Raw genomic sequence first — 20,783 nt, forward strand, 5'->3', positions numbered from 1 at the left:
GACAGGAGGGAATGTCACAGCTATCTACTCATCTCTGATGTAAGTTAAGTATAGTGGAATCAGAAACAATGGAAGCCCCATTTACATAGAAATTATACGAGGGCATGGGAAACTCACAGGAAGGGGAAAATAGCATGAAGTCATCCTGCCTCTTGAAACAAAGTCATTGAACTTTGGAAGATATAAGCAAAGACACAAGCCATCTTTGGCATGTATCACTAGACAGACACAAGGGAATAGAACACTTGCAAGATGAGAAAGATGAGCCCTTCATCCAAAGGGGGGTGAAGTCTCTGGAAACTGAATATAGGGGAGAAACCATCTTGAACAAAGCCTGTAACTTGCTAAATTAAGTTTTAGATGCATGCTTTCAGTTTTATTTGCTTGTAACCCTTTCTAACTTTATTCCTTTGACTTGGAATCACGTAACAATAGGACACAGGTTAATACATTTGTTTTATTTTTACTATAAACTAACTCAGTGCTGTGTTGAAACAGAAGGGTATATTTAGCCCAGTTAAGTCAATATGCTGTGATGTGCTTTTGTGTCTTTAGAGGAACAAATGGACCATTTTCTTTAAACTGTCCAGGAAGGGCACACAGTTCTGGCAAAGTTTGGGACTGGGCATGTTCGGGGCCACCTTGCTGCTTGTAACCAAGGCTGATGGAAGCCAGAGTGGGGCTGTAGTCAGGGCTGCTGAACCAGGGCTATCTAGCACACAGACACTCAGGGTGTGACTTGCATGCTTGTGAGCATCCCATATAGGGAGCTAGAGCAGCAAAGCATTGTGAGGCACTCAGGGTAGCAGGGCAAATGGTGCCACAACCCTTCATTCATTTGGATTGCCCCCCTGAGTTGAACAACTGTGATAGTAGGTAAGGCCTAAGGATTGCAGAACACCATTCTTACAGTACCTCTGGTTAGATGTCCCCAAATTATGTAGTCATTTACATTTACAACAGTGACTGTCACACTGAACAATTCCAAAGCCTTTTACAGAGAGTATTGTCAGGGATCACTTCCCTCAACCTTCCCCAAACACTGAAGGGCAACTACACTAGGCTGGAACTGCCTGACTACAATCCCTCTTTAACCATTACCACCGGATACCACTTGGTAACTGATATACCTGGGATTAGAATCAGGTGGCCTAACAGAAAATGACATCTCTGATTCTAAGTGAGTGTATTATTTGTGCAGTGCTCACATTACAATCAGCACAAGATGACAAGGTATTTGTCCCAAAGCGCTTGTAACACATTAAATAGACTGTAAAAGGAAGGAGGAACAGGATGGATGGATCTGAATGGGTGAAGTTCAGCAAGTCTCTTGTAGCTCCTTGATTTTTGTAAGTAAACCCCAGGAAATGTTTTGGGGTTGGCCATGGCTGACCACTCTGATAATCTGAAGGTCAGTTTAGATGAACCCTGAAAGCTGGCACTATCTATTTGCACCAGGCCCTTTGTAGTAACAACTGTTTTGCTTTCAGGTATGGCAGGGGTGATATTAGAATGAATTCCTACTACCATTACGTTTCTTCCTCTCACTAAAAATGGGAACAGTTGATTCTTCTTCTTCTTTGTTTGGAGAAGATTCAAAGATAAGTTCCCATTCAGTCCAGATGTAGGTAGTTAATTTTAAAAAGGGAATTTAGCCTCGTCTAAAAGAGAAAGGGCCTGCAGCCATAGTACCTTCTGCTTTGATCTTTTCAGCTCTCATAAGATAAGCAGGGTTCTGCCTGATCAGTAATTGGATAGGTGATCGTAAAAACAAAAACCAGGCATTTTAGTGAGTGGTACTGCTGCTGACTCAGGAGATGCACTCTGCCCACTGTGTTAGTACTGGATCATTGCCCACATAAGATGAAAGTGGACATGTTTTTTGTTTTTACTGGAGGTGCTGGATTTAGGAAGAAACTAAACAAAGGCTCTGAGTTCTAATACTATGAATTTGTGCCTCACCTTGCAGCCAAGGATCTCCTAGCCTTTTATATATTAATGAATTAAACCTCACAACAAATTGGGTGAGAAAGTATTATTCCCATTCTATAGAGGGGAAAACTGAGGAACAGGTAAATTAAGTGACTTGGCTAACATCACACAGTAAATGTGTAGTGTGGTCAGGAGTTTATTCTAGATTTTTCTGAAATCCAGTCCCTCTAATCCCAAGTAATAAAACATGTTTCTGCACCAGTGCAGTTTCAGTTTAAGATGTTTCTCACTTTGCCTTCTAATCATTATTGTGTAGAGTTGCTGTTGTGAAAAGTCTACTGTATTTCCACCCAGGGGCAGCTGTATTTCAGTGGTAGGTATTGGGGTTACCATTGTATATAAAGTATGAATAGCATTTTGGGGCCTCTCTTGATCAAAGGTGCTGGAGAACTGCAATGTATTTTATAATTCTCACAGAGCAGTATTTGCATCCATTCAAATTCAGATTTGTTTTTCTGTTAGTAATAAATTAGTATTACCCCATCTAGTTGCTGTCTCCTCAGTCTTTGCTATCTTTAATATGAGTTTGTGGTTGTCAAAATGAATAATATGCAACATCAATTTAAATCTCACTTTTCAGTATGTTCCGCTGTAATCATTTCACTTTGTCTTGATTCTGTTGATTGCTGTTGAATTCTAGATTGCTTGAAATTCTTTGAGACTATCCTGAAAGTATCAATTATAAATTGTAGGCATTTATTAGAATTTATCCTGAGACAGAGAACTCTCACCCAGCTGGAAAATGCTTCTTTATATATTCTGCACTTAATGCAGAAGAGGTTATGGAAACATAATCTGCCATTTGAGAAAGTATATTGTTTTAAGAATAAATATTATAAATTATTGTAGAAATTAAAAAACAAACAAACCAAAAAACCCTAAGCGAAGAGGGTAGACAGAGGCCAAGAACAGCATCCAACTTCCTTTTTGTTAGTCCACATGCTTCTTGCTTTCAGTGAGGCTCCGGTTGAAGTCAATAAAGCAAGTTGACCTGAAGAATGTGAGCCTCAAAAAGCGACACATCTCTGCCCATGCTATCTGTGTTGTGCATTTTGAAATTTAAAGACAACTTCCCCTTGAGTCTGAACCGGAACATCAAAGCTCCATTTCTGGCAGTCACCAAGTTTTAATGGATATTAGGTTGTGGAGACGCTTTCTAGGAGACTTGTGATTCCTGGATGATTGTGTATGTTCTGGCAGCTGAGACTTGAACCCTTTGACAATAAAGTGTTTATTTCCCTTCTTCGTTAGCATTAAGGCCATCTTTTAAATGTTTGTCAATACTCAGACTAAACAATATTCAGCCCCTCCCCCCACACTAAACACAACTATCATACAGGCACTTAGAGCAGAGATTCATACCCGGGAGTATCTGACAACAGACAGTTATAGTTTAAAAAAAAAACTTTTCAACTACTTCACTGAGACCAATTCTGAAAAGGAGCATAGAAAGTGGTGGCTTTATACAGATTAGCATGAGACTCAGGGTTCAAATTTGTGGTTGAATCAGGGTTAAAAAATAGATTGACCGTGAAATCTTATTGGCTGTTGTACAATTTTGACCCAGAACCAGGGTGATCTCTGGATTTTATTTATAATATGCCTGACAAATACATTCAGGATTCTTTACATCTTATTTGTTGTTTTATAGATTATTCCTACCTACAGCAAATCTTGTACCTAAACTTCCAGCTGACTTTTGTACACCTATTAAAATAAAGTGTTAAGCAAGTATAATTTTGGTCAGAGGAAAATGAAGGTGTTTTCCTATGTCTTGTTAAAAAACTAATTGCCACTTTCTAAATCCAGCTTTAACTTTATAAATTTAAATGTAAAGAGCAGATTTTCTGTTATTCAGGTTGAAGTTAGATTACATCTTCCAGTATTGATCATTAATCCTTACTGAAAAAAAGCTAAACTTGGAATCAAATTGTTACCAAATGTGTACTAATTTTTACTTATTCTTTTGATGAATTCCAGTCAGATGCATTCGTTCATAATGTCTTATTACTAATAGCAGGAAGCCTGGATCTTTGTCCTAGATCTAGATTGTGACCAACAGTTATTTCAGAGATGGCCCCATAAAAAATAAATAGTCCAGCCCTAATTCTGAGCAGGCCTCAGCCTGGGCTCTAATATTGCAGATGTAATGTTGTACTTGCACATGTGGGCACAATTATTTGCACTTAAAGTTTACAGGTGGAATCTGTAAATTAGCCTTCTAAACGCGTGCAATCACAGGATACAAATAAATTAACATGCAATTTTACACTCACCACTGATATTGTAAGTTGTTTTTGAAAATGTGTGTGTGATGGGATCCCGGAACTGTGGGATCGCTGTGCCCCCTTAACTCTCCAGCCTGGGCTGTCTCTCATGATGTTTTGCTAGTGACAAGCAGCATACCTCTCCGGATGCTGTGATCACTCAGTCAACAACATGCAGGGACATAGCCAGCTAAATTACACGAATGCTCTCGAAGCCACTCATGAACTGTACTTTGGGAGACACCAAGAAATCCCCCCAGTTTTGTACCCCACAAATGTACCATCTTACATTGCTCAAAAGCTTCTCTTGAACAATGCAAGCTCATTAATTTGTTTGCCACTTCCACAAAGAATAGTGGACATGCACCAGCCTTTGTGATCTGAGCAGATTCCCCAAGCAGTTTAGACAAACTCACCGGTAAGGATAAAACATTAAAATAAGTTTATTAACTACAGAAAGATAAATTTTAAGTGATTGTAAGTGGTAGGGATATAAGATAAAGATGATTACAAAAGAAATAAAAGTAAAATCACAGTCTGATTCAAATCTTAGTCTGATAAAGTTTAGAATTTAAACAGCTTTTCTCACCCCGCCCCTCCCCCCCTGAATGTTGCAGCAGGTTACAGTTTTGAATAGACAGGCTGAATTCCCTTCTCAGCCTGAGACCAATCTCCCCAGTTCAAAGTTTTTGTCTTCCCAGCGTTCTTGTTGCCTTCAGAGTAAGTGGAGGAGGAGGAGAGGTCATCTCATAATACCACTGTTCCTTATTTTATATTTTCAATTCATGTCCCAGGAAAGATACTGGCCTAGACATGTCCTGGTGGGCCTGGGTGAGTCACAGCGTTGAAAAAATCCTCATTGTGTGGTGCTTGCACACCTATCTCTTACAGAATTGTAAATCTCTTGTTTACAGTTCCCTGCTGGTTAATGGCTCGTGATTGTCACTAAATGCCTGTTTGGGTGAGGGTCACCTCCTTTGTTGCCCCTGAAGAGCTAGCTGTGGGTGTCTCCTGGCCACCCAACATACTTCAATAATAACCATATAGCATAATATCATAATTCCATATACAATGATGATACAAATATATTGACATAACAATGAGTTTCAGCAGATCATATGGTATCTTACAAGGCATGCTTTGAATGAAATATCACAACCATATACAAATGACGAATATGGGCTACTTTGAGGCATGTTTACGAACCTAAAACTTTAGCAGATTTTATCCCATTTTAACTGCCAGTTGGTACAGCATGTTAAGCCTAGGGCATACTAGCACCAGTCTTTTATGCACCAGTCCTTTAGACAGTCTTTCAGAAAATGCTCATTACTCAAGAATTAGAGGCTAAGATGGGTCAGGCCTTCTGCAAAAGTCATTTTATTGCTAAGAAGAGACAGCTACCTTGTATAGAATGGGTCAAATAATAAAATGTCTGATTCAGAAATATATTTGCATATGAGTAATTCAAATTTGGCTTGCTGATACCCCTGGGGTCAAATCTGAGCATTCGTGCAAATGCTGATGAATCCAGAAAGTTTAATGAGTGAAAAAAAGTCATTTTATACTTGCACCCTTTGTGCTGAACAAAACCAGCTGTTTCATCTTGGGACCTCTTGAATCGCCCTCCTCCCCCGCGAATTAAAAAAATGTTCCAACACCAGTTCTGAATCCCTTGCTCCCCTTCTCTCATGTGACGATACAAGTTACATAGGGGAGAGAGAATTCCTTGCTCTACCCATCACTGGAGATCATCCTGACCGCATCTTCTGCAGGGGATACCCTCTCCTATTCTTGGTCCTATGCTCAGGTTTAGCCAGGATTGATGGACCCCTTTATCCACAATGGCCACATGCATGTTTGCAACCAACAGAAGAATATTAACACAACCTCCTGGAGTCCTGGGGACCCCATGACACTGAGAGTAAGGTGAAAAAACACTCGCCACCATGGCCAATTCAGCAAGGAGGGGAAATTCCCTCCTCTCTGCTCCCATTAAAGTATTGGTCAATGCTTCCAGAAGGCCCAGAAATCTGGTCCTATGTTGACCCTGGTGGAGGAAAAGCTGACAGCAGCAAACCCCATGGTGCCACTGGAAGCCCCATGAAGGGACAAAGTTTATAAGCCCTCCCCTGAGCATGGATGAATCAATCAGCTGTGACACAGTCAGGAAGCACAGTGTAGGCCATGCTGCATCTCCCTGGGTCTCACAAGGGCACAGCTATATAACCGGGGAAGCAGGGGAAAAGTGCCCTTTTGGGTCCCAGGTGTGTCTTCCCTATGAGCCCACATAAAGCATCCATACTGCTGAGGCCAGTAGTCTGTTGTCTCTTGTGGGGAGAAATCAGGCTGATGTGCCACTGAAGTGTCTGGTTTCTATAAGAAAAACAAGACAGTTGAAAACCCAACAGAGTATTACATAGTGTTATAATAACCATATACAGTACACAGCATTCCGCACAGATATAGAAGATTGTCTGAAAACATAGTCAATACATGAATATATGATATATGTCTTTAAAAAGGTCATCCACAAGCATATTCTGGGGAAGCCCCAGCTGATGCTGACATGCAGGAACAGCTGAATTGTTTTAACATTGGCAGTATATTTTTTTAGTGTTCATTTTGAAACATTTTGTCATGTATATTCTCTTTTATAAAATGATACATCACAGCTGTCGGCTGGTTTCATAGCCTCGCTTTTATAAATATTATGTGCGCACGTCGCAGTGGTGCTGTTATAATGGGTTACAATGATGTGTTTTTTGAGAGAGTGCCAATGACTGGTTTATATCCTTGGTGATTTTACAGTGTCATAAGAAACATGGCACAAATCTCTTCCCAAGGTTCAGTAGTTGCTTTAAGCCAGTAATGCTGCAGGTTTTTTAATGGCTTCCTCACAGTTTGATATATGGCCTTTTAAAAATTTTGGTTTAATATGGTCAATGATCTAACAGCACTCATTAAGTTTAGGGTAGCCTTTATTATAATCTGGAAATAATTTTAATCTAACTATCACCAACAGCCAAATATAATAAAATACGTGTAAGCCAAATAACATTACACAGAGGCTCAAACAGCTACACAGTACTGTAACATTAGCATTTGTAACACTTAATTTGTGCCAGGGCTGACCCTCAGCACCTCTGGGCTTGGCAGTTCATAGCCCCGGCACCTCTGGGCTTGCTGTGTCAGTTATGAAAGTAAAAAAATTGCTCGAGCCCCAGCACCTCTTTCATTACAAATTAAGCACTGAACATTAGAGACATGTAGAAAAGGAGATGCTGAGCTCTTTCATTGAGTGGTAACCTAACTGAGAAGAAGAGCAGTTTGCTATTAATTCGGGTTGCTGCTGGTAACCCTAAAGAGTATCTGGTTCCCTTTATATATCTTAGGGGTACCCAACAACTAGACAGTGGGTAAGAGATTTTACTTCTCCTCTAGGTTCCTGGCTGTCATTCCCTGTACTGTGTCTGGAAGGGCACAACATTTTAGCACTAAAATTGGTGATTTGACCACACTGTAATATCATTCCCAGATGGACTGCTTTCTTCAGGGAAAGCTGCTTTAGCATAATCAGCCACTGTGTCAGGAGGCGTCCTTGCAAAATACATAGCTGGCTATGATGTCAAATGTATGTATTTATTGTGCAATTCATAGAAAAACCTAAATATACACTATAAAAACTTTCATATGTCTGCCAGCTGTGTTATTTGAGATTAGCTAGTAGGAAACATTGGAAAGCATAGGACTGTTCACTTTTTTTCCCCCTTCATATGTGTGTCCTTCTCTTTTCCTTCTCATGTTTTTGGTTCATCTCCCTTATCCTATGACAAAGATGCTGATTTCATAATAGTTCATTTAATACCAGTTGTGATCCAATGTATCCATTGCAATAATCCCTGGCCTACTGAACACAAAGGTAGTGTTTTTTAAATACCCATGGATTTTGAAGGCCAGTTGAGATTTTGTTTTAGAATCTTCCTTACCTGTCTCTTAGAAGCAGAAAAGCTTCTGCACAACAAGAAATGTATTTAGGGAAAATAGTTTAGCCTGCTCTGTGTGACTGTATGCAATGGTCACCATGGAAAAGTTAACACTTGCTAATAGATACCATGGAGTTGTGTGGTAAGATACCATAGTATTTCCCTATAGGGAATAATGGCAGTATTTCATCTGCTGTCCCACTCTGCTATAACAATTGGTAAATATAACATTTTACAGTAATACAAATTACAATAAAATACCTCAAGTATTTTGATTTCACAATGAGTTTTATAAGTAATAAAGCTTCTCTTTAGACAAAGAACTTTCCACTATATAAAAGAAAAAGCACATTTCTAGAGGGAGAAGAAGATCAAAAGCAGTAAGAGGACTCAAAAATCTTTGCCTAAAAAGAAGGGGAAAAAATCCTCAATGGCCCAGGGCTGCTGCTTTTTAATGTGACAAGCATTTAAAAGTGTAATTGATGGAGCAGCTAACGTGGCTCTTGACCAAAGCAGTTAACGTGCTTTAGCAAAGTAGCCTTCATAACATGCCAAAAGTCATACTGATACATATTCTATTAAAAAAAACCACAACCACATCATAAAACAGGGGAAATAAAGATCTTAAATCAATGTATTATTAACATATAAATATATTTAATGAGGGGAGTAAGCTGCAAGCCTTTTCCAGAGACTGAAGACGTATAAAGTTATCTCACTGTGTCAACCAATAAAATAAATTGAAGCCATTTTTAAAAACTCTCCAGTATACTTTCTTTCTAATATGAGGCTATGAAAGATACCTTGCTATAAACTAATTACTAAATGTATTGTCTAGCATTGAGGTTTATGGTGGAAAAGAATTGCCCCTCAAATTGGGGAAGGGGAAAGGGAAGGATAGATCATTTATCAAAAATTAATAATGCCTAAAGCCACAGGTCACTTTTCAACCCAAAGAATAATAGTTTCTCCTTTCAACTAAAGATCCCAGTCTAGTGTGTTTTATGATATCTTCCAATATGTCCTTTTGCCTAAAGTGTGCTGTAGCTTCAGTTCCCCTCTGCTGAGACTTCTTGGGATGAACTCTAAGCCACATGTGTCTCTTGGTCAGCAGCAAAGCTTCAGCTATAGTTGCAGCAGAGGTCTTGAATAAATGAGTTTTGCAGGATGTTTATTTAGGACGTTGCTAGCATCTCTGAGGATGTATAAGAACCATATTCATATACTTGTAATTTGACACCATTTACTTCCTTCCCTCCCCCCCGCCAAAGAATATTGTTTCCTACAGTATTTTTGACAGCACATAATAAAGAAGAAGAATCAAGAAATGTGCACTTGTAATAGAATTATTATTGTTGTTTATTTATATTATTATGGTGCCCCTAGAGCAAACCACACTAGACCCTATACAAACATGTTGAAAGACCCAAATTGCTTGCAGAATAATTTCAACTGTTGTCAACATATTCAGATGTCGCTAATATAGGATTATTTTTCTCTGGACTTTTATAGAACACTAGCCCTAAACATGCGCCCCTCAAATATCAGATTTACTCTATGCTGGGGCTCTACAATTTTAGGTTATGTGATTCTGTCTCAGCCAGTAGTTTGCAGGTCAGCAGTTTTACCAGCAGAAGCTGTTAGCAACTAGGAAGCTAACAGAGCAAAAGGCATTGCCCTATATAATTAGTACATTTTAAAAGGATATTGTTAACTTGAAAATCAAATTTCTAGCTGAAAATGTTGTACCTGTTGGTGTTGCTAATTAATGTAACTGAAGGAGATTAGACAACATTATTTTTTCAGTTTGTTGACTCTGTGCATTCCAGAACACACAATCATTTTCCCTGTTTGTCAATAGTCAGTTGCATTTCCTGTCTCAGACACTAGTTAATACTGCTCTCATGAACACTCTTCCCCAGGCACTGCAAGATTGTTCACCAGCAAGAGTAGCAGCAAAGCTGAAACTTAAAAGGCATTAGGTAGATATGAGCTGAGAGAAGGGGTAGGCTTAAGCACAGTTGGTAGTATTGCTATCAGATTCACCCAACACGCCTTTGTAAACATCAGGAGGAAGAGAAAACCCATTTTTAAAAGGTCAGGACATGCTATTTAAAGGTCTGCCTATCAGAAAATAGGGTTTTTTTTTAACATTACTCAATGTCTGTAAATTCAAATTTGGTGTCTCTCTAAAAATATTACAGAACAGTTAAAAACATTGAAAGCCTGCACATTGTCATGTCAGGCAGTCACGCTGTTTGATGTTCCCAGGATATAATGGAGTAGGGTCTAACGCTGGGCAGGAAACAGTTTACCAGTCCCAGGAAAATTTTTGACATTTAAAAAAAAAATTCCTGTCCCAAACTATGATGAAAAGTGAAATTTTCACAAACCAATTAAAACAAACAAATGGCTTGGATTAATCAGCATATTTTGTTTTGATAATTTTGAAATATTTTGTTTAGATTTCAGCCTTTTAAATTTAGTTGTTTTACTATAAATTACGTTTCTAAAGGAAAGCCATTTCAAACAGAAAAATTGAACTTTTCATTTACAAAATGTTAAAGGAGTCGGGAATATATTTTGTCAAAAAATTTCCAAGTAGCTCTAGATAGGTCCAACTCAAAGTTCAGATCCAGATCTAGATTCTTCTATACTTTAGAGATGTTTAGATCTGGAGCTTTGGTTCAGGTCCATCTGTAGTAGCAGATCTTTCTATTTGTGCATTTGGCTGTTAGAAATAGTCTTAGAATGTATGTTGTATTGTAGCTTTCCCTTAAGGATATGATTTGTTTCTCTGTCTGCTCTTAAAGGTCTTTGCCGACATTGTACTAAAACCCATTCTACATAATTTTCATTCAAATTCTCCCCTAAAGTTTTAGATTATAATCCTCAAACAATTGACTCAGTGCTCTTGTGCACTTGTGCACATGACACATGACCCTTCACCACTGAAGTCAATGAGAGTTTTGCCATTGACTTCAATAAGCCCATGTGCTGGTAACATAAGAGTTGCTCCTGACAGCATTAATCAGTTTCCTTAAGTAATACAAGAACTCTGCGCACACCAAAATGAAAATGATCCTTAGTTTACAAAGCATACTGTGGCAGCTCTCTATAATTACATTTACATTTATTATAGGGGCATTTGTGAAATGTCAACATTCAGCTGCTAATGAAACACATTTCTTCAGTGCTTTTCTTCAGACACATTACAGAATACAGCATATCCCCACTGTTTAGTACTGTACAGTTCCCAAATCTCAGTGGAGCTGGCGATAGGCTAATATTGACACATAGAGTGTAAGATGAGAAGAACTTCTGATGTTTCTTTGGAATTCCTTCATGTCAGAGGAGCTACAAAGTCCTTGCTAACATGCTATTAAAGTATTTATCAATGTTATCTATTTTAAAAGTAATTTAAATTTACAGTGCTATTTTTAGCAGTGTAATATCCCTCTGCCTCCCCACTGCTGGAGCCTTTCTGTAAGTCTGAACTGTGTCAAGCTGGGCCCCAGGGTTCAAGCTCTATTGTTTTGCAGTGTAGACACAGCCTCACTGGACTCATGCTCTGGGAGTCCATCAAAGGGATTCCACAATCCCACTGGTCAACTTTTTTTGTCCTCTGGATAGGTCAAGTTTGGTGGACAGTCAAGCTTTCCCAAATTGCACTACAAACAAAGGGCTAGAGCCACCACATTTTAAGAGGGCCCTAAGAAGGCTGGGATATGGGTGGTCTGTTTGTTTTCACACAGGAAAACTCCTTCTCTTGCTGGTAGCATGTCTCAAGCCTCTGGGATCCAATTGCCTCCAGACTTATGAGACAGATCCACTGTCTATCAAGGCAGCCAGCTCTTTGAACCCATTATCTCCAGTTGCCTTCTGATTACTAACCACAGACTACCCTCCTTCTAAGCTTTACACTTCTGCCAGGCATTACAGGGTGAGGACAATTTAATTCCATTATCAGGATGGACTATCAAACCCTTCCTGTCTTGACTTAGAATGAGATTTGTGCACCCCATCAGAGACCTGGACAAGGATTCTTCAAGCTTACAATGTAACATGACTTCTACTAGAAATTGAGGAGGCAGCAAGCCATACTTGCCAAAGTTGTCTCCTTATTTGATACATACAATAGAACAGTGCAAGCAGCATTGTCAGATTGTACCTAATAAAAAGCTTAAAATATCAGCAAGCAAATGCCAGACATACAGTGCAGTAATACTCCTTGTTGTTTTGTGTTTGCTCACTTAACATTCCAGACAAGAGCTTAAAAGACACACAGGAAGTGTCTTACAGATGATGGGAAAAAATCCAGCATCATTTACCAAATTACCGGCAGTTGTGTTTTGGTTTTGGATCACAGCCTGGAGAATTTTATCTGTTCAGTTGTGACTCTCAAATTGAAACACGTTAACTGCTTTTAATCTGCTTCAAAGATTTCTTGTCCTGCTTTTAGTGTTGGCAGTGAAATATTTTTTTCTAAATGAAAACACCCAACATCAGCAATGGAGAAACCATGGATACATTTTTTATTCCAAATGAAAACTGTCCCTTTCTCCCTCAGACAGTGTCCCCTGTCATTGACAATAAGGTCTTCTGCTCTTACACACTCGCGTCTTCTTTTGTCTTCAGATTTCTCCTGCCTCAGAACAGACTCTCAACCCCTCAATAATCCTCCTTTCCATACTGGGAAACAAAATACTCTCCCCTCCATCAGTATTTCCCCCACACTTTAAAAAAAAAAACCTACCTTTCCCCTTTCAGTGGCCTCTTGCAGTGGTGACCCTCTCTTCAGCAGAGGAGAATTGAATGCAATTCCCCCCAGGGCTATTCAGAGGTTTTGGGGGCCTGGGGCAAAATCTGGAATTGAGGCCCTCACCCTTCCAAAAATTACCATGGAAATGAAAGCGTTCAAGAATAGGGGACAGGGTGGGTGTCAGAGAGAGCCCAGGCCTATGGGGTCACTGCCCTCCCTGCAGGGATGGGGGAAGTTATACCATGGTGGGAGTGGCATCCCTGATCCTAGCTCTGGGCTCTCAGCCTGGTGAGTCTCCTCAGGCCTGGTGTAATGTAAATCCATGCTCCAAGTCACAATGCGGCTCAAATTTGGCCTGGCCACCCATCTGTCATTTTGGGATCCCTCTCAAATGGGGTCCTGAGGCAAACTACCCCTTTGGCCAACCCAACTCCCCGCTGTGTGGCCCTGACTCACCCAGAGCCTGTAATGCTGCTGCTTGTGTTAGCCAGTGCAGGTAACTAGTAAATGACATAATACACTGTTTTCTCACTGGGGAGCTGTATGCTTCCTCTGCAATGCTGTCAGTCCAGAAGGTTGGGGTTAGATTCAGAACCTGCCTTTGCCCCACCTCCAACCCTCATGTAGCAACACGGCCACCCACATCTCCTATAAACATGGAGTAGATAAACTACCACTGGATATCCTGGCGAGCCAGCGGAAGCAATTAGCTCACACATCAGGCTCATGACATTAATAACCACAGAATTAACCTCTTCTTCAATCATAAAACCAGTACAGGGATATTTTGACTCAATGTTGCATTAAATAATTACGAGGTAACAATATGAATCCCTTGCCTTATTGCTGCACAGCTTTTACCGCCTGTACACTATGTTGTCTTTCTTTACTCTCCAGCCAAATGGCCTGATTCCGTAACTGTACTCTGTTATTTCATACTGTTACCAATAGACATGACCATTCATCCAATACACAAGTGATCTCTCCTCTGAAGTTTATGTGGGAAGGAATGATTTACAAAGAGAAACTTAAATGAATCATAAGCGACTATCTCAAAACAAGATAGATATCTAAGGAAGTGGTCACAATCTCAAGACATCCCACACCACAAGTGATGGAAAAAGAGGCCTCGAGGCCCAACAGATTGAACTGCTGATGGCAAAGATTCCCATTTATTTATTTATTTGTTAATAAATAAGCAGAAATCTGTTGGGAAAGACTGTATGAGTGTTGATGAATATGCTGGGACTTTTGCAGAAAAACAGGAGGAAATTTACTCTGTAACTCCTAATCCTCAATGCAGCAGAACGTGTAACAGCAGGCACGTCTCAGTAAGGTTTACTGAAAAAATTAATGGACTACTGTAAACTACAGTAACATAAATAGCAATCACTAGGGTGTGGCCATTAGCACAAATAATACTTCAAAAAGATCAGTAACACCCCCCTCTGTCCTTCATTAACAATCACAGGAAATGCACACAGATCTCTTACTGTACATGTAGCAGATTCCCATCTGGAGTATCCGGCATTTCCTTTCTCCTCAGTATTGATGAAAGGTGATAGTAGCTGCTCTATATCATCAGCACAAGTTTCTTTATTGGCTGAATGGAAATTCTTACCACAAAGACATTGACCATAATATCACAACCATCCCTTTTGCTGATTTGTTGGTGCTGCAGAACAGACAGTCCTCAGGGAGAGTTTTACAACTGCCCCAATGATGGTTTCTATTTGTAAGTAAATTTATGGCCTGTGAAAGGCTTTAGTATTTTGACTGGCAGTTTTGGAGACTGAAGTCCTTTCCTTTATAAATACTAGAGGATTTAATTAGCACCTGTAGGCCCCAGGAAGCTGATTTCAAGAAAAAATCCTACAATAAATATCTTGTTGGTCCGAAGACAACCAAGCTACTAAATCATCCTGATGGCCCAAGGCTACTGCCTTTAAATTGTTACCTTTAAACACACTAGGTATTTTTATGTACACAAGCCCATTACTTCAGAGGCTACTACAGCCTCCCCAAAAGGGAGAAAACATCCATTTCGGAGACAGAAGTTGAATACAAGAGCTCTTGATAAAAGTATATACTGCATTTGCTTTGAAAAGTACTTTCTTTTTGTTGTAGGATTAACATAATTCACCTGAATTCAGCTGTGGAAACAAAAACCAGTTCAAGAACTCGCAGCACTGGTTTGGCGTGGGATTTTTCAAAACCACTCAGTGTAGGCCTAATTTTGCTCCCATTGAAGTCAAGCAGAGCTTTTTCCCATTGACTTTAATGGGAGAAGAGTTGGGCCAACACTGAGTGCTTCTTAAAATTCAAACTTTCTTCCTTGAGAGAACTTTGGATTCATCCTTCAGTGGAGGTCTGAACAATCTGGGCCTTCAGGCCTTAAGCAGAGAACAACTCCCATTAGCCCAATAGGTCTAAGAACTCACTCTGGACTTATGAACACATTGTTGAATTAACTTCAGAAAAGTAAGCGACCGATCATCTCTCCCAACATGCAGCAGTTGGCCTTCATGTTATGTTGCTGTGTCTTCAGAAGCTTTTAAAGATGCAGTAGAACAACTCCAGGGTTCAGACTGGGTATGGTGGGAGCGTAGTTGCTGTATGTCATTGCTTTTCTTAAAATATATTAATACAGTGAAGCACTTCTATGCAGGGAAGGGAAATTCTTCTTGTTAAATATTTACAATGCAAGCACAAGATAAGTGAGCTGATCCATAACAGGTCCATAACAATCAATCAGTTGGGTGTATTCCCTTCAGTTCTCTCAAGTATACTAAGGAGTGTTAGCAGAGCAATAATATCCTGTACACATGTAGTGCATTCCGTCGAAGGTTCTCAAAACACCACTGTAAGGAGATGATTTTCATTATCCCTATTTTACATATGAGGACACTGAGGAGTTCTTTGTCTTGATCAACGTCACCCAACAAATTTGGGGCAAAACAGGACTTTACAACAAAAACAGACACATGGTCGCTCTCTTACACACATAGGGATAAAGTACACACACAGGGATAAAGTACACTTCAAACAGTAAGAAAAAAATTCAACTGATGGATAATTTTAAAAAATGCATTCAGCAGTTTTTGAGCTTCTAAATAATTAACAAAAATATAAAGGAGTTGTACTATAAAGACACTTACAAAACTCTGTTAAAACGAACATTTATGGATGTATTTGAAGTTTCTCTTTAGAGGACCTAATTTTGTGTTCCTCATGCGGGCGAATGTCCCACTGAAATTCAAGGAAGTTTTGGCTGAACCAAAGGCTGCAGGCCAATGCAATTTTGTTTTTAAACAATTGTAACTTAAAGTTTTGGACTTCCTTTGGTCACAAATTTCACTGGTTTCTCACTGTAACTAATGTTGCTATCCTAAGCACAGGTGCTCCTGGATAACCGGACTCCTACCTGGCACATTCAGCCTGCAGTCAGGAGCCTGTAAGGGCCAAGTTCTGCAAAGTGCTAGGCACTCTCTAGTCCCGTTGATATCCAGGGCACTCAGTACCTTGCAGGACAGGACACTAGGTGAACAACATTAAGGATGTGATTTGGCATGGTACTTCAGCATGTACCCAACTTTAAACCTATCACTAATCCCATTAAAGTCAAGGGAGGAAAGCCCAAGCTTAGGCTGAAGCACAGACAATTCTAGGGGTGCCATGCATTAGGAAGTTACTGCTTCTGACATACAGCTGTTCTTGTGCCCCTCTTGTATTGGATTAAAACTATTCATGGCAGAGGCTGAATTCCACCTGGTGGGTTTTTTACGTATGAGCTATATGTTTCAGAGTGTATGTTTACTTATAAAAATGCCAGCAAGCGCTTAACTGCATTGTCACTTTCTGGTGAAGTAATGGCTGCTGTCACCCTTGTGACTTCACATGTTACCTGATTTGTCATTAAAAATCTGGATCAAAGAGTTTTTCTAAAAACTGGTTAATAGTTTCAGCTCTTACCATTTTATATAAATCATGACAATTCAATAACTGTTCATACAGAAAACTATGTAAGAAGTTCAAAGAGAAATGAAAGATAGTCATCATTTGCTTTTTTAAAAATCTGTGGTTCTACAGACACTCGTTTTACCCCCACCCTCATTTAGCAGAAATGGGTGCCCCAATAGGAACCGTGAAAGAGCAACTTCTGATGTAGCTACAGCCACTGCTATCACCTGACAATTAACGTATTCCCAATGTAGTAAATCAAATGACACATTTGTTTTGGTTTTCCTCCCCTTAAGATAGATTTATTTTCTCAAAGGGGAATGTGATTGTGGTTATACTGTAAGGAACAGAATGAAGCAGTAATATAGAGAGACTGATTAATTGCTTTGGCTAAAACAAGAATCTCCTGAACCTTTGTTCAGTACTCAAACTCAAATCAAATGGTATTAGAGGTTATGAAATGTTCACCCCCACCAGCTTATCACTTTCAGAGGAGGGAGGGGAAGTCACCAACCACCCTCCATGTCCTTCTTTCCTGACTGCTTGTCTTCTAGGGGAAACCCTTTCATCTCTAGTTTCTTACTTTAGGCCCAACCAAGATGCCTGCTGCTCCCCTCCAGGTCTTTTGAGAGTGGCTGAATGACCTACTGCTTTCTTTTCTCTCTACCCCATGCATGCCTACTCCCTGTGGGATTGAGTGCGGGACGGGTTGGCCAATCAGCCTGTTTTCCATTTTTTCCTCACCAAATCTGCCAGATGGCATTTTCTGCTTTCCATTTCTTGCACTCGATCTGGTGATGTATGAAAGTGACTAGGTGACTTTGTTTATCATGCTTTGAATCAAGTACAGTATAACCTTTTCCAGTTTTGACCATATTTTTATTACTCAAAGTCTACCCTGCCTATCTGGAAGGGCCACCACTGCATTCTAAATGCAGAACTATCTGAGAACCCTTTCCCACCTCCCTCATCTCTTCCAAGGTTGGAGACTTCAAACTGTCCATCCACAGAAGAATGCAGAGTGGGTATGGGCATCTCATCCTCCCCCCAGAAGATTCCATCACTCAGAGTGGCTTGTAAGCACCAGAAAACTGGAAGTGGGACAGCAGAATCAGCTAGCCACATAATGATAGAATGGGGAACACAGGCCAGTCAGCTCCAGAAGACTGAAAGGAGTGGCAGCAGGCCACACAGCCAGGGTCAGATCAGCTGAGCCTGTAGCACCAGGCAATGTGATTCCCCCTCCTCCACAGAAAACCCCAAAACAGGTATCAGGCTAATAATGCTTACTTGCCATTTGTAAAGTGCTTGCAGACCTAGGGATAGAAATGTGCTAACGTACTGTTATAATTAAAATATGCTCCTTATGTGAATCATTGGAAAATATGCTCCTTATGTGAATCATTCCATCAGTGCTTAGCATTCGGCTGCCAGATGCAGATTGTCCTAGTGTTCACATATACCAAACCCTGCCCCCTTCTCTCATATTTCTTTGTGTGTGTGTGTGTGTGTGTGTGTAGAATATGAATGTCTACTGCTACCTACGTACATTGAACATACTGTGGCGTCCTCAACCTTAATTTCGTCCCTTTAGTTGGAAGAGCCATTAATGGTAGGGGACAGCCAGCTTTAAAGATGTAATACTTGTTTCCCCCGTCCCCAGAGCACTTTGCTGCTATTTGCAGTGGAAAAACAACTTTGAAAAGTTTCCAGAATAACAGGCATGCAAATTACATCTGTCTGCAATGGGAATAGAACTTGGAGTAACCTCTTAGACACTGTTTCCTCTCAGTGTTTTCCAGTTGGCATGGCTTGTTCCTCCCATGGAGATTTAGAGACGTCTCACAGGTATGTCTGTTTTCAGAAAGATAACCACTTATGGTACTACTTTAACATACCTTTCTAAGAAATCTGGTTTTAAAATCATTCCTAAACTATACTTGTTCCCCTGTGCATGCTAGTCAAAAACTACCATCTGCACATCTGTTCTTCATACATGAGTATGCCTCAAATTATGAAACACAGAAAGTAAACAACAGTATAAAGCAACAAGAGATTGTACTACACCCTGAGATTTCCATAAACGTCCTAGAACAATTCTAACCCCTTGGAAATGAACCCTACCTCATAAGCACCCAACCTCCTTACCCCACATCCATATTCCATTACACTTGGGATTTTCCCAAACTTGCAATTGATTTGTACAGAAATCTGGTAATTTAGCCAGATTGCTATTTGTACATATCTGTTCCCTAATAATGTATGAATAAGTGGGGTTTAAAATGGCTGCTACTAAAGGGAATCAGCCATTTTAATTATTGCTTGGCCTCCTACTTCCTCTATCTTCTGCCTTTCCTGCCTGCTATTTTTCTTCCTGAACCTCAGTCCAAATGGGGTTGGGCTTTACTGTGCAATCCCTCATACTGCCCAATCTGCCTCTCCATGAACCATACTCTCTCTGTTCCCCTGAGGCACTGTCCTTGCTGCTGCTTGTGATTCTCCTGCTGCCCAGCCTTCTTGCTGCCATGCAAGTGTCGGGGGACCGGGGGTTGGGGGGGGAGAGACCAAACATAGAATTACCACAAAATAAAAAATCTTTATACAAAAAATGAAATGCTCGCTATAACCATTTCCCACAAGGTCTTAAAAGGGAAATCAATCCAAGAGCCTCATTAGGGTACAAGATTTCATGCAAATACACCAGAAAGGATAAAAATATACACTACTGTTCCTCAGGCTGCTGCTGGATTACGATCTCCATTCCTCTGATCTGAAAGGAAAAAGACAGCCAGTTAGGGTCAGACTGTAAAAAAAAGATTTTGTGCAGTTTCTGAGTGTGTAACACAGTGCAAAATTAACAAATGAAGCCTCAACATTGTACCTACCCATGATGTGGTGGTGGACAATGGCCTCGCCCCTCTCATTGGTGTCTTTGAATCCCCTCCTTATCTATAACTGACACATATATGGAAACTTAGTTGGGGGATGTGATGGGGCTGCACACCCTTGCCCAGGAAAGAGCAGACATGCGGAAGTCTTGCTTCAAGTTAGCAGCCTGCTGGGGACAGAGAGGAGGGAAAATATTACTTTATCAAATGAAAAGAATACCAGAAAAACAACTGTATAAAAATGATATCAAGCCACAACCTATTTCTTCAAAGCCAGCTACGTCCTCAGCAGACCTCTCCACTACATGCACTGCCTCACCCAAAAAGTGTTCAGAGAGCTTCCTTACATTATTGTGTTCAGTCATTGTATGGAAAAATCTCTCCACTCATGGTGCTGCTTGTAACCAATTCATTGTTAAGTATTATTATTGTTACACAAAATGACACATACAACAGTGGCCTCTAAGCACAACCACAATACAAATAAATAATAATATGATCCGTCAATAGTTTCAGGATTAATATCATCCTAATATGATAATTCAGTCAAAATTCAAGACCTTGACACCTTCACTCATGTGTGATTACTTGCTCAGCGTGTGGTCGTGTTGATTTCAGGATGACATGAATTCAAATGTACTGTTTCACTTTTCTCCACAGCACAATTTCTAAATTTCCTGGCGCTGAACTCTTCAGGACGACCAGGCAAAATATTTTCAGTGGAGGTCACATGCCTCTAGAACGTGCTTTCTATATAGCCAGACTGTAACATACATGCCATAAGATACGGACCAGCAACTTTTCACTCAGCACTGCTCACTGAAACACATTCCCTTTCACTCGCTTACTCACATTCAAAATCCAATATTCACTTGGCATAACACCCTTCCCAATGACTTATCAAATAAAACAACGTTATCACTCTATA

General features: G+C 40.1%; 1 long non-coding RNA gene across 3 annotated transcripts in view; it reads right to left on the reverse strand.

Annotated features, from left to right (window-relative positions):
- Nucleotides 1-4,865: 4,865 nt before the first annotated feature.
- LOC141996011 (uncharacterized) overlaps nt 4,866-20,783 on the reverse strand; it is a 467,623-nt gene continuing 451,705 nt past the window's right edge. For 2 of the 3 annotated variants that reach the window (XR_012641459.1, XR_012641460.1), the window contains 3 exons: nt 19,853-20,025; nt 19,694-19,737; nt 4,866-6,635 (listed from right to left, as the gene is read on the reverse strand). This is a non-coding gene — a long non-coding RNA (uncharacterized LOC141996011). The remainder of the gene's footprint in view (nt 6,636-19,693; nt 19,738-19,852; nt 20,026-20,783) is intronic. The other variant, XR_012641461.1, reaches the window with a different exon arrangement.

Source organism: Natator depressus, chromosome 11 (assembly GCF_965152275.1).
Source record: "Natator depressus isolate rNatDep1 chromosome 11, rNatDep2.hap1, whole genome shotgun sequence".
NCBI classification, from domain to species: domain Eukaryota; kingdom Metazoa; phylum Chordata; order Testudines; family Cheloniidae; genus Natator; species Natator depressus.